This window comes from Camelus dromedarius, chromosome 31 (assembly GCF_036321535.1).
Source record: "Camelus dromedarius isolate mCamDro1 chromosome 31, mCamDro1.pat, whole genome shotgun sequence".
NCBI classification, from domain to species: domain Eukaryota; kingdom Metazoa; phylum Chordata; class Mammalia; order Artiodactyla; family Camelidae; genus Camelus; species Camelus dromedarius.
In genome coordinates this window covers 6,394,229-6,408,487 of record NC_087466.1, presented here as the reverse complement: position 1 = coordinate 6,408,487, position 14,259 = coordinate 6,394,229, and the positions used below count along the sequence as shown (strand labels likewise).

The following is a 14,259-nucleotide window of genomic DNA, read 5'->3' as shown; positions in this document are numbered from 1 at the left end:
GGAAATAATAAATGAATTCGAATAGTGAACACTTTCAAAATTAGTTTACTTTAGTTATTTTTTAAATCACTGTAATAAAAATGAAAGGATAAGTGTGAGAAAGGCTATATTATAGAAGATACATGGTGGTTATTAACCTAGACAACTTCCACACATAGTTCAACGCTTAGCTCATATCACCTCCTCCTCCTCCTTTCTCCTGCTTTTCAGTGTTCCCATAGCACCCTGTATGTTATCATATTGTATTGCAATAATTTATTTTCTCATCTGACTTCCTGTCTAGACTAAGTTCCTTGAGAATGGAGATCATATTATATTTGAATCCAACATTTCATAAATTATTAGAGTGCTTATAGTTAATAAATTAATTGGTTCTCTCAAATTAAGTAATTACTAACTTACTCAGCAAACATTCATAAGGGTAAACTGAGTATCTGAAAGTTTCAATTAATGGAGTCACCATTAAGGATTACCCATTTTTCCTCCTCATTATATAAATAGCCAGCTTCTGGTACATAATAGGCCCTCAATAAATGCATAGTGAAATAATTAATTCAATCAATTAACCCAAGTTTGACTACAAGTTTAGGCCTTAGTAGAGGGGACAGGATACTTTGAAATCAAAAAACAACTCTTGAGGGGGTAGGGTAGGGCTCAGTGGTAGAGCACATGCTTAGCATGCCTGGGTTCAATTCCCAGCACATCCATTTAAAAAAAAAAATTAAATAAGTAAATAAATAAACCTAATTACCTCCCCCTTCAAAAAAATAAAATAGCTCAAGTCACTTGTGTGTTTTGTGTCTCAGAACTAGCCCTACCTGATCCTACCTAAAAGCTGCTATACTCAATGAATGTCAAAGAAAAAAAAAAAAAAAAAGAACAGGCAGAAGATCTAAACAGACATTTCTCCAAAGAAGACATCCAGATGGCCAACAGGCACATGAAAGACGCTCAGTATCACTAATTATTAGAGAAATGCAAATCAAAACTACAGTGAGGTATCACCCCATACCAGTCAGAACGGCCATCATTAAAAAGTCTACAAATAATAAATGCTAGAGAGGATGTGGAGAAAAAGGAACCCTCCTACACTGTTGGTGCAGCCACTATGAAGGACAGTATGGAAGTTCCTAAAAAACTAAAAATAGACTTAACATATGATCCAGCAATCCCACTCCTGGGCATATATCTGGAGAAAACTATAATTCAAAAAAGACAGTGTACCCCAATGTTCATAGAAGCACTATTTACAATAGCCAGACATGAAAACAATCTATATGTCCATCAACAGATGACTGAATAAAAAGGATGTGGCAGGGTGTGTGTGTGTGTGTGTGTGTGTGTGTGTGTGTGTGTGTGTGTGTGTGTGTGTGTGTGTGTGTGGAATATTACTCAGCCATAAAAAAGAATGAAATCGTGCCATTTGCAGTAACATGGATGGACCTAAAGATTATCATATTGAGCAAAGAAAGTCAAAGATAAATATCACATGGTATCATTTATATGTGGAATCTTGAAAAAAAGATACAAATTCTATTTACAAACCAAAAACAGACTCACAGACATAGAAAACAAACTATGGTTACCAAAGGGGAAAGGGCAGGGAGGGATAAAATAGGGGTCAGAGATTAACAGACAAACATTACTATATATAAAATAGATAAACAACAAGGACCTTCTGTATAGCACTGAGAACTATATTCAATTTCTTATAATAATATATAATGGAAAAGAATCTGAAAAGAAAATACATATATGTATGTGTATGTATAACCAAATCACTTTGCTATACTCCTGAAACTAACATTGTAAATCAACTACATTTCAATTTAAAAATTTTTTTAAAAAGCTGCTATACTCAAGCATGGCTTCTGATGGCTGCTGAATATTGCAGGAAGGCACCATTCTCAACTCACTGCAGCCAAAATTAATTCCTATATAATGTGAAGAAGCAGGTGCTAATTGAAAAACTCAGAATTTTTCAAGCCATCCCAGCAGCTCTGAAGACTGAAATCACTTATTTTGATAGACGATCATAGCCTAACAATGAGTTAACTTTCCATACTTAGCAACTTTGTCACCTATGTAGACATATGTCCATCATTTCTTTTTCAATATTCTTTCCAATTAATTACACTCTAGTGTAAACCCATTCTTCCCACTCCAATTTTCTCCCTGTCTTAACTACATACAAGTTACCTTTCCCAGATGGTATAATTAAATACTTAAAAATAAAAAAGTAGTCAGAATTCTGTTTTCATAAAAATGCCCAGAGAAACAGCATTCCTTTTAAGCCACAGCAATTATCCATCAGCCTAAAAGCCACCTAAATTTTAATATCTTCAGGGAATAGCATGACAGGAAAACACTGCAAGTATGAGTTAAAGACTCTTTTTACCATCCAGACAATGACTTCTTTGGAAGTTTATTCTCCTAGTAGAGGTGTACTATTCTTTCACAATTTGCTTAGGATAGACATATACGGTGTCTCCAACAAGGGTTATGGAATATGATTTTTTTAAAGTGAAGACTGCATTTAACAGAAATTCAAACAGAAGCATGAATTATAGGGGTAATTTCAGATGTAGTGAAAAGCTGTAATGTCCATTCAAAGTAATGAAGGCACATAGCATTAATCTCCTAAAAGGATTCAAATGCTATGAGTAGAGCAATTCTATTTCCTGGTAGGAACAAATTAAGATGATTTCCCTTACAGAAATTGCCATAATTACAAGTAATTATCTTGTACTCTCTAAATTTACCACTATAGCACATTCTGCAAATATCATTCCATTCAAATACTTTATTTGGAAATACAGGAGAGATTGTTGCTTTGTGAATTGTGCTACAGACCTCAAACTGATTATTTAACAGTGCTACACAATGTGTGTAGTAAAGAGATGACATTCTGAAGTTGGAAGGGCTTGAATTCCAAATTTATGACATTCCTATCATCAGGTAGCTAATACTACCCAAAGGAATACAACCAAAATGAGAATGGCAAACACTCAAAGATAAACTTGAGTCAAATGTGGACTTACGCACAAAACAATGAGAATCATTCTGATATGGATAGGGCAATCATGAAAAACATGTAAACAGCTGCTGTAGTATTTATAAAAATCCTTGTAGAGCCAAATAAAATCCCATCATTTGCTTCCTACTCAGTTTTTCACTTCCCTCTAATAAGAAAGCGTGAGAAAATCCAGTTCTTCACCAAGCATTAGGAGGAGAATAAGCATGTGAGAACCTAATTTCACCATCTTTGGGGCCAATTGCTGTCTGGATTTCAGCTGGCATTTGAAGTTTCTTCTCCAGCCAAACTGAGATTCCCTACCATACTGTGAAAACATGCTCAGACCTTACCTTTCCCTCCATTAGTCTCGCTGCCTGGAATGGCCTCCTCATCTGGCTGGTAGGCCCATCAAGGCTAGTTGAAACGCCACTTCACCAGGAAAACCCTCTTGGTCTGCTAATTTCTATCCTGAACTCCAAACCCTTCACCTTCTTCCACCAACTCAGCTGTGACCTCTCCTTTTATTCACTCTCTCTAGTGATACTTAACATATGCCACTTCACATTTCAGGTATTTATGCAATTGTCTTATCTTCCGCTCTAGAGAAAATGTATTTTCTGCATATCTGCATCTCCAGCAGCTTTGGTAAATGTTTAATCATTTGATCATTTAAAAGAAATTTGATTTTTAATATTATTATTGAAACAGCCTCTAAAATGCCTATAGAATCCACTAAGAAATTATATATTTTAAAAACTCTTAACAAATATCTGTTTCTATTTAACCCATTTTTATATTAGTGTTTAAAACTCATCCATGGTAAGATTATAACTTCTGTACCTATTAATCTTCCCCAGTTTATTTGATCAGTATAAATGTTAATTATACTTGCATATGTAATTACACATAGTCAATAACCTATAATTTAAGATCCTTTCTTTAGCTGGTATCTCTTAAAGTTAGAATTATTATGTTTAAATTTTAAACAAAACAATAAATAAATCTACTCACTTTCTCCATTTTTATCCTCTTTTAATCAACTTCTAAACATCAGCAGTATATTCTATAGATTTATAATAATTTAAAAATTAGCTTTAGAGATTTTACTTTCTCATACATTCTTAACACAGAATGATGGAGTGCAAAGATATACTATGGATTCACTTTTAAAAATTAAGTCAGAGAATTCTGTTCAATTTACAGATAATTTACAGTTATTTACTGGAAACATGCGTTCCATAATAGCCCAGTTCTTCTAAATTGTTTCATGACCACTATAAATGGGATAGCATTTATGTGGTTCTTTGAAATTTCCTGAGAACCATAGCTATCATCAGAAATAATTAGAACAGTGGCAAGTACATTGTGACATGATTTATTATCAATGAGGTCTATTTCATATTTGTGTAAACCTACATAAACTGTTTACTTTTCAGATAAGTTATTCTGTCTTTATTGATAGTAATCATTAACTTTTCTTCCCTTACTCTTGGTACTTTTGCATCACCTACTCTCACCTAGAGCTGGTCTTACCTTAAAATTATGAAGTACATGGAGTTTGTGGTCAATATCCTCTCTCTATTTCCATTCTATCTTTTTCTCCTATCCCCTAAAAACACAGACCCTTAGTGCTACTTCTTGTCTATTCAGGGTCCTCATCAAAGTGACCCCCATTCTCCATCGATAACAAGGCCTCTCAGTGATCATGGTCCTGATATTTCATAAATCCCTCCCTACCAGCTATATCAAAAGGTTATAAGAACCCTATTTCTGAATGTCTTGCTGGGTGATAGACCAGCAAAGCTAACAAACAGCAAACAAATGCTACCATCGTATTTGCATTTTACTATGGATTTTTAAAGCATTTGCACAAAAAAAAAATTTTAGAAAAATAAGTCACAGAAAAGGTGTCTGAAAGCAAATAGATTTCTTGTGTCTTCAAAATATGTCATCTATATAAATGTCTTTTTTTTTTTTTTAAACAAAGTAAGCCCAACTCTAGATTCTGAATTCCTAGAGAAGAAGTAGAAGCAGTACAGCCCAGTGCATACGAACCTCTCTTTAGAGTACCCAGGTCTAGGGCCAGTCTCTGAAGAGCCACCTGATTCTGAGAGAGCCAGTTTACCCTACTGGTACTCCACTTGCTAATCTGTAAAATTAAATGCTCCTTAAGGTTCCTTTCTAAAAATGTTTTAGTCTTAGTATCATAAATGCTGTCTAGCAAAAGCCCAGGCTAAAACAAAAAGGATTATTTAAAATCAGTAATATTTATATAATTAAAAATAAAATGTTTTAGTTAATTAATATATAACTAATATTTAAATAAACCCCACATTCCTTGGTCATTTCTTCTCACAGGCAATCACATAAGCTCCCTAAGATATGCAAATCTACCCTTCACATAAACTACTATAACTAGTTTCCTCTACCACAGTTTATTATGGGTATTTATTTGAACAAGTTTTTGGAAAAAATGCCAAGCGAGGTACAGCAAAGCAAAATCAGAAAAGGAAAAAAACAGAGTGGTATTTATCAAATCATTCAAAATGTTTTCAGTCTCCATGACCATGCATCCTCAAATACATCTAACTCTCAGCAATCTACAGCATAATTAATACCTCATTTAACAAAAGACCACTTATTAACCACCTCAACTATCTAAAACCCAGCCTAAAAACCAGAAAGTAAGTATTGGGATGGGACCTCAAAATAGTCAAAACAGAAAGTCACAGTTCATATACTCATGAGGCCCTTATTCAGAGTCTACTTACTTTCATCTCAGTCACAAGTTAAGGCTCACTTAGCTGTGTTTCTTACCCACCACAGACAGGAAACAAATACACAGAACTGCAAGAGGTCAGCACATAACAGCAGCATTACTTTGGGCACCATGGAAAGAAAAGTAAAAACTGTACAAAGATGCCATAAAAGTATTTTAAATGAAACAAACAAACAAAAAAACCATTTGGGGTCATTCAGTATGGAAACAAATAATTCTACATTCTTTAAAAGCTCCTATAGTATGACACATTATACCTAAGTGAAATAATTAATGTTTGTGATATTAATGCTGAGTAATCAGGCAAGCTTAAATCACACTTAGTATCTTCTGTTTAAGAAGACAGAAAATGCATGATATATTTTAGAAAAATTCACATTAAAAAAGTGGTTGAAATTTAAACAAGTAGTTTAATGAATTAAGTTTGAGTTAACAGGAAATTCATAAGAACACCACAGATAAATATTAGTGTAGTGATTTTCCAGGGAACCATGGTGACTATGGAATATTAAAATTCATAATTAATCCCTCAAGTACATTTTAGCCTTCATTTCAATATTTATCACCACCATTCCCAACCCCTCAAATATCAATCGAATTGAAGTAAATTTCTATTTTTGGAGGTAAAAGATGGTAAAAATCAATAATTTCACATGCTTCAACTTAATATATTTACCAAAATTATTAACAATAAAGTGGTTTACATCTTATCGTTTGTTTCTCCAGCCCACCCTCTGTTGGAAAAAACTAATTATTAAGTAATAAAGACCCAAACTCTACCAAGATGATCATGGGTCCATCATCACTCACTATGACATTTTCTTTCTACTCCTCAAAAACATAGTAACAATCTATTTATTAACATCTAAGAATCTCCACTCCACAAACACAGCTCCAAAAATACCTGATAGATCTGGGCGTAAGCATTTTAGCTTTTCACAGACAACCACAGCTTGACATAATCCCGAAAATGAGTGTATGCATTCCTGTTATGTTCATTTATAAATACTTAAAATGTAAAATATGCTTAACAATTGTCAGAGCAATGATGTAATGAACCAGATAAACATAATGGACATTAAAGTTTTTAGTTACGTAAAACAAGTTGGCATTCAGTCTGTTTTCAGATTCAAATACTGTATTTTGATTTTCCTTAAAACAAGGAACACCTACATCGAACAAATCTAAATAACGACTCATTCATCATTTTAAAAAACACTATTTCTAAAAAAATAAAATTAAAATAAACCTATTTCTAATCTAATAAATGTTGTTATGACCAATATAGGATATATAATTTCCTTGTAGATTTCTTCCTTCCCTACTCCTACTATTACCTTTCTAGGTTCAAGTCTACATGTGCTGTGTGTTTAGGAGAATATATAGCCAAACATAATGAATTCCCACAATGACCCCTGGCTCCCAACTCCACTTTGACCCTATTCCAAATAGCAACTAGTCTCTAAGTCAGAACTGCCTCAGAATCTGTGTTTCCACAAGCCCCAGTCTCCCAACATGATGTAAATCCAAAATATTACCTCCCACAAGGTAAATAATGCTGGAAATATGGATGCATTCATGAATGCACATTGGCTTACATAACCAGAATTAAGCTATAGAAATTTCAGTCCTTTAATAGTCCGAACTGAGAGACATCTACCAGCAAAAAGCTTACGTGCAGCTTTGACAATTGATATTGAGTTTATTTCAGGTACTTTTTAGAAATGCTAAGTTTATCAAATAGAAGGTGTGAGCCAAAGGATACAATTTTATGTTTTTCCTAATATGCTAAAAGAATAGAATACTTGGGGGGAGGGTATAGCTCAGTGGTAGAGTGGCTGCTTAGCAGGCACAAGGTCCTGGGTTCAATCCCCAGTACCTCCACTAAGGAATAAACAAATAAATAAATCTGATTACCTCAACCACCCCCAAAAAAATGAAGAAAAAGAAGAGAATAATCAAAATAACAAAGACAGAACAGTCTAACAGAATAAATAACAAAGTGTGCTGAAAAAGGAATACAGTTAAAGGACTCAATCATATGAGAATATTCCTCCCAGCTACAAAAATCTAAAAGCGGGGATTAGCAAAAAAATTCAGGACAAAAGCTTCATCTATATCATAAAATGTCAGTTAAATGATATAATTTTTACAGCTTTCAATAAAACTACATGGTTTTAGCATATTAATAAAAGCAAAGTTTTAAAGCTGAGATATACATTGTTATTAACGACATAATGAATTCACTGTGGAAGCTAAAGCTGACAGGGCCAGCGCAATTTCAGGTTTTCTCTTTATTCCGCTGTGTTTTCCACAGCATGTCATCACTGTGACTGACTAGCAAAGTGAAGGTGGCTGCTGGCGCCTTTTCTTGAAGTTGGGCCAATTAAACTCTGTAGCCTCTCACACTGGCGATGTTTACCGGCTAGCTCCTCAACAGTAAGGTGCCAAATCAGATTTCCTCCTCACTGACTTCCTTCACTTCTTATCAAGTCTATCAACTATTCCCAGATTCTCAAATGTTCCTGGAAGTAGTTTTCTATAGACGACCATTCCCTACCAATCTTATAAGACCAAAAATATTTATGGTTGAAGGGAATTAAGATTTACTATATTAAAGTATTGATGCACCAATATTTTGTGATCAGTTGTAAGCTATATCACAAATAACTTTTCCCTCCTTTTTTCAATTGAAGTAAAGTTCATTTAACATAATTAACCATTTTAAAATGCACAATTCAATTGCATTTAGCATATACGCAATTTTGTAGAGCCATCACCTCATAACTGTGACTTTATTTTTAATAGGTGTGTAGTTAAGATTATTCCTTTAATGAATCACCTTCATTCATAGTCAGTATGGTGTTCTGAAAGGGTGAGAAATAGAGATAAACTTGCAAGTCGAGCATTTCCAATAACTGGCAAGTCAGAGAATCTTGCGAACTGGCTGAAGATCACTGACTATCATATTTCATAAATGCGTTATGGTTTTTCAAACATTCACTTGTTCAGTTCCGACTCTGTGCCTATGCCCTCAAAACCTCACACTGACAGAGAGAGACATACTCACAGTCACAGCACAGCGCTACTGTGGCTCAAACAAGTATGGTCAAAGGAGGATGTGGCCAACTATGCCCAGCAATTACATAGAAGGATTCAACGAGGAGGAGAAGGTTGAGTTAGTTCTTAAGGTATGTCCAGTGACAAAAAAAAAAACAAAACTCGAATTAGGAAGAGTATAAGAAGGCATTCTAGGCAAAGGAAGAAATACATACAAATGCACAGAAGCCTGGTGAGCCGTGTCCAGCTTGATTGTAAGGTACAATCATATTAACAGAAAGAGTATAATAAGTACATTTTATGTGCCAGACACTCCGTATAAGCATTTTACATTATATCTTCAAAGTCACACTAAGAGCTAGATGGCCATTCACATTAAATCCATGAGACATCTGAAGTAGAGAGAAGTTAAGTAACTTAGCTATGCAGCTACTAAGAGGCTGTGCTGGAATTCAAACCCAGGCAGTCTAGCTTCAGAGCCCATCCTCTTCATCCCTAGGCTATATAACCTGCACTACATTCTCCTTTTTCTTCTTTCTAATAAAATTAATCACTTAAGGAAAGATCTTTTATGATGGAAATTACAGTACACCACAGCACACTGAAGGAGAACAAATGACTGGCATGAACAATAAGCAGGCACCACTAAGAACCACTTGTGGTCTCTGAACAAATGAGGGCACAAGTGGCAAGCCATACTGAAAGAGTAAAGTTTAATTTATTTCTTATTCTTTTAAAATAAAAAAACAGAAGTTCTCATGTCTCCCCATAACCCAGTTATTTTCTTGCAAACAGTCCCTAGCCCAAGGCATGCTCACACCACTTTGGAGACCTCTACTAGATAATGAAAAAACATGGCAGGGTTATAAGAAGGTGAATAGTACATGTATTTTTTAAAACAATTACTCCAGAAGAAATAAGAGGGGAAAACTAGAGGAAAAAAGAGACAAGAAAAAGAAAAAATCATTAGGATGCCATAAGATACAGATAAAGCAAGTGATAACTTGAGGGGGCTAAACTACAGCAGTGGGGAGCCAGATGTGAAAGATTAAATGACATGCCCAAGGACACAAGTCATGAGAACTGCCAGATCCAAAACCTGGGTCTCTAGGTTGCACTGCTCTGGGAATGGTTGTAGAATACATTTGCAGAAAGCCCTCTATCATGAAATTTCTAAGGCTTCTCGTTAAAACTACTCTTGTCCACAATGCTCATTTTTAAGCCTTATTTTATATTATAAACCAACTGTGGTCCACAATGAATAATATAATAATATCAATTAGCACTGTACTCAAGCAGGTAACTAAGTAATTTAGTATAGCTATATTAAATTTTGAGACTTAGCTTTTTAATCCAGAAACAAAATGCTTTATCATACAAAAAGTGCAGGGACTTGGAATATACTCTTTTGTAAAACTAATAAACTACTCCAAGACACAAATTTACAGGATGCAATCCTTACGAGTGAGCTTCCAAATAAGCTTTTTATTTTTTTAATTTTATTTTATTTTTTTAACATTTTTTATTGATTTATAATCATTTTACAATGTTGTGTCAAATTCCAGTGTTCAGCACAATTTTTCAGTCATACATGGACATATACACACTCATTGTCACATTTTTTTCTCTATGAGCTACCATAACATTTTGTGTATATTTCCCTGTGCTATACAGTATAATCTTGTTTACCTATTCTACAATTTTGAAATCCCAGTCTATCCCTTCCCACCCTCCGCCCCCCGGCAACCACAAGTCTGTATTCTCTGTCTACAAATAAGCTTTTTAAATAAAGCTCTAACAGAGAAGTCATTTAAGAAGCCAAACTCACATTATATTAATGTGACAAGTATAACAAGATAAATACATCATATGATTCTCAGATGACATAATTAATGTAGCTTATGTGACATATTCCTATTAATGATCTTTTATTATGTGTGAACAGTAAAGTAACATTAGATAAGCAATGAAAAAATCCAATCAGAAGCAGCTTTCCTGAAGGTTTTGACTGCAGTCTTATTTACACAGTGTTATCTGATACTAATCCTTGGATTTTAAAGAGCAAAAATCACTTCAGAATTGTAAACAAACATGTTCCTGTGAGATGAGCATTTTAATTACTATCATATCTACAAATACAAGATAAAAATAATGTGCTGCATGATAGCCTCTTAATGTGAAAGCAGGGGAAAGTATATTTTGCCAGGCCAGTAAGGTTATGTTAATAAAAGGATCATGGTAGCGGATCAGAAGCCTGGTCGATAGAGCTTGGTAGTGCATCTTAACAAGGACTGCCATGGGGACTGTCTGGAAAATATAGCTGCCCCCTCCCTGACATTGTCTATAAAAGATTAGAAGTGATAAAAATAAGTCAGAGAAAGACAAATATTGTGTGATATCATTTACATACGGAATCTTAAAAATAACACAAATTAGTGAATGTAACAAAAAAGAAGCAGATTCGCAGATATGGAGAACAAACTAGTGGTTACCAGTGGAGGAGGGTGGAGGTAGGGGCAGTATAGGGGTTGGAGAATGAAAGGAACAAACTACTGGGTGTAAGATCGGCCCAAGAATACACTGTGCAACACAGGGAATACAGTCAATACTCTGTAACACCTGTAAATGGAAAGTAACCTTTAAAAATTGAATTAAATTTTTTTTTAATTTTTAAAGGAGTGCCAAAATATTCTACTTTTCTTTAATAATCCACTATAGTCTAATATCTATGACTCAACTGAAATATTTTGAAGTTTATACCACCCTAGAAATACAAGTTTTACAAGGAAATAGTTCTTATTTACTTTTACATCAAATAAATTTTTATTGAACAACTATATCATCCTTGGTATCAATCAAGAGACGTGAAATATGGTTCCTGAACTCAAGGAACATGAAGTGTAATTGAGAGGCTAAGATAAAAAATGGTTACTATCAGTAAAAGACAATCAGCATAAAAGGGCATAGATTCTAAAAGCTCCAGGAATTCAGAGGTAGATAAAATCACTGCATTTCCTCAAGAAGGGGAGAGAAGAGCATCTTGAGGGTAATACCCAGAAGTAAGAAAGGAAAGTTATGACTAACTAAGCTCCTCACTGGTCCTGAGGGTGGAACATGATTAATCATCTTCTGGTGGTTTCTTTGTGAAAAGGTAGCAGACCCTAACTGAATACTCCAGAGCCCACATCTTGAATTTTCGTATTTAGCAAACAAGCAGGGCAAAGAAGAGTAATGAGCTCCCCTTCAATCATGTACCCTAGCTGCACACTAAATTAGAAACAAAGAAACCTAGAACCTATGGTCATTCTCTTACAGTGAGCCCAGAGTTTACAAAAGCAAGCACTGTAGTGGCTGACAGGGCACCATGATAGCAAGTTACCAACAATCCTAGTCATGAAGCCCAGTTATAGCGAACGCTGCTTGGGGCAGCAGTCTATGGATGATCTTCCTAGCTTTGTTAAAATCACATCAGTGCAGTATCACTTTTCATCTGTAGTGTAAATGGTTTTTATGAAATAGTTTGGCAAAACACATGGCATATGACTGTACCACTACAAATGTATAAGCAGACCCTGCCAGAAACCACAGCAATGATCTGATCATAGGACTATACTTGCAGGAGTAAAAAATAATAATAAACCTAATATTTGCAAAGACTTATTGGTGCTCTACCAGAGTTGAATTATTCTTCCAAGGAAGCTTCCATTTCCAGTGTAGAAGAAGCAAGAATTGTTCTCAAGCCACCACCAAATAATCATACAGTATTTGATGGCTCAGCTTATTTTTTAATCTTCTATGAACTCTGCAGAATTATATCTGGATATTTATAACATGATGATTTGGGATTATGAATACAGCGAATAAATACAACCTTCTGGTATAGCAATTTAAGCATCACAGAGTGAGTAAATACAGCAGAGTGAATCCTAACACTTGAAACAGAATCTTCCAGAGTCCAGAAATCCACCTGACTGCCAAGAATAATACTTCCGTGGTTCAAGCAATACCAGTACCCAGAGGGGTTTCCACAGACATAACCACATGAGTTACTGCATACTGGGTAAAACAGAAAAAACAGACATTTATGAATGCATAGTTTGCACACATCTTAAAAGTACTCATAAATATGCAGTTTACAAATACAGAAGAAACTGGGGGGAGGTCTTTAGGAATACACAGTATCTGCTTAAATTGCTTAATTATATGGTTTCTTCTATGGGTTTTCCTCAGCCTAACTGATTTTTATGGGTGGTAGGGGGAGATAACACCCATCTCTTAACTAAAATAAGTGAAACCAATCTCACTGAAAGAAGCTCTATGATGAGAACTAATATCTGAGAGATTTTGACTTCAGAATGAGGTAGAAATGACTTCATTTCAGATAGCAAATTAGATATCAAAGAAAACCTTTCAATTCACCAGGCTGTGCTGAAGCAGGGTTTGTTAGATTTTCCAGCAATAAAACAAATGCACAATATCTTCTCGTGCATTTCACACATGATTTCTATTTCAGCTCTGATGTAAAACATGGTATCACACACATCACGCCACAAAGAAAGAGTCAGTTTAGCTAGTTCAAGTAAAACACCAGGCAGCTGCTAACAGAGGCAGGTCACCGTTGGGGAGGGGCACAGTACATTCAGTTCGCTATGTTTTCCGTCAGAAGAATGTCAATAAAAACCACGGCCAAATGAGGTATTTGAAGGAGGAGGAGAGGCAAAAGTCCTGCTATGCAGTGAACCACTGGGTTCACCCAACAGCACTAGTCAGACAAGTTAGCAAAAGGGACCCCTAGCCAAAGCTACAGCCGCCAACAACTTGAAGAAAGCTGTCTTTCTCCCTGAACGTCCTGGGGTAGCGACCAGTCCCACATTTAGAAACGTTATTTCTAGAACCAATAGCAATTTATTTTGATAGAACCGCTGGATTTTTTTTTTTCTTGAGTTCTCAACAAAGGAGCCATATTAGGAAATAATCTCGCAAAAAGCAAAGTGCCCCCTCCCCCTCTTCCCCACGATCGATGCACACATGCCCGTGCACGCTGACACGCACAGACACACACCCGTGACAATGGCCGGCGTGTGCACTCGAGCGGGCCCACGCGGCCGCCTGGGAGCCCCGCGGGCGGAAGGCTCGGCCCCGCCGGGCCCCAGGCTCTCCGGCAGGAGGCCCCGCGCGGCCCGGCTGCCTAGGAATCAACTGTGGGGCGATTGTGCTGGGGATGCTCGCCCCCCAGCGGGGCCCTGGGGAAGCGGCTGCCAGAGGCCCAGAGCCTATTAACCCCTTGGGGAAGTAGGTGCTACAACACCCACCTGCGGGGACACTGGAATGTGTCGGGGGTACAACCCCAAACGGCCCCCTGGAGACGAGGCACCACCGAGTCCTTAGACCCTGGCAGCTCTTG

The 14,259-nt window shown here is 36.0% G+C and overlaps 1 protein-coding gene across 3 annotated transcripts in view; it reads right to left on the bottom strand.

The window, feature by feature from the left end:
- TTC28 (tetratricopeptide repeat domain 28) overlaps positions 1–14,259 on the bottom strand; it is a 477,328-nt gene that overhangs the window by 336,738 nt on the left and 126,331 nt on the right. The window lies entirely within an intron of this gene.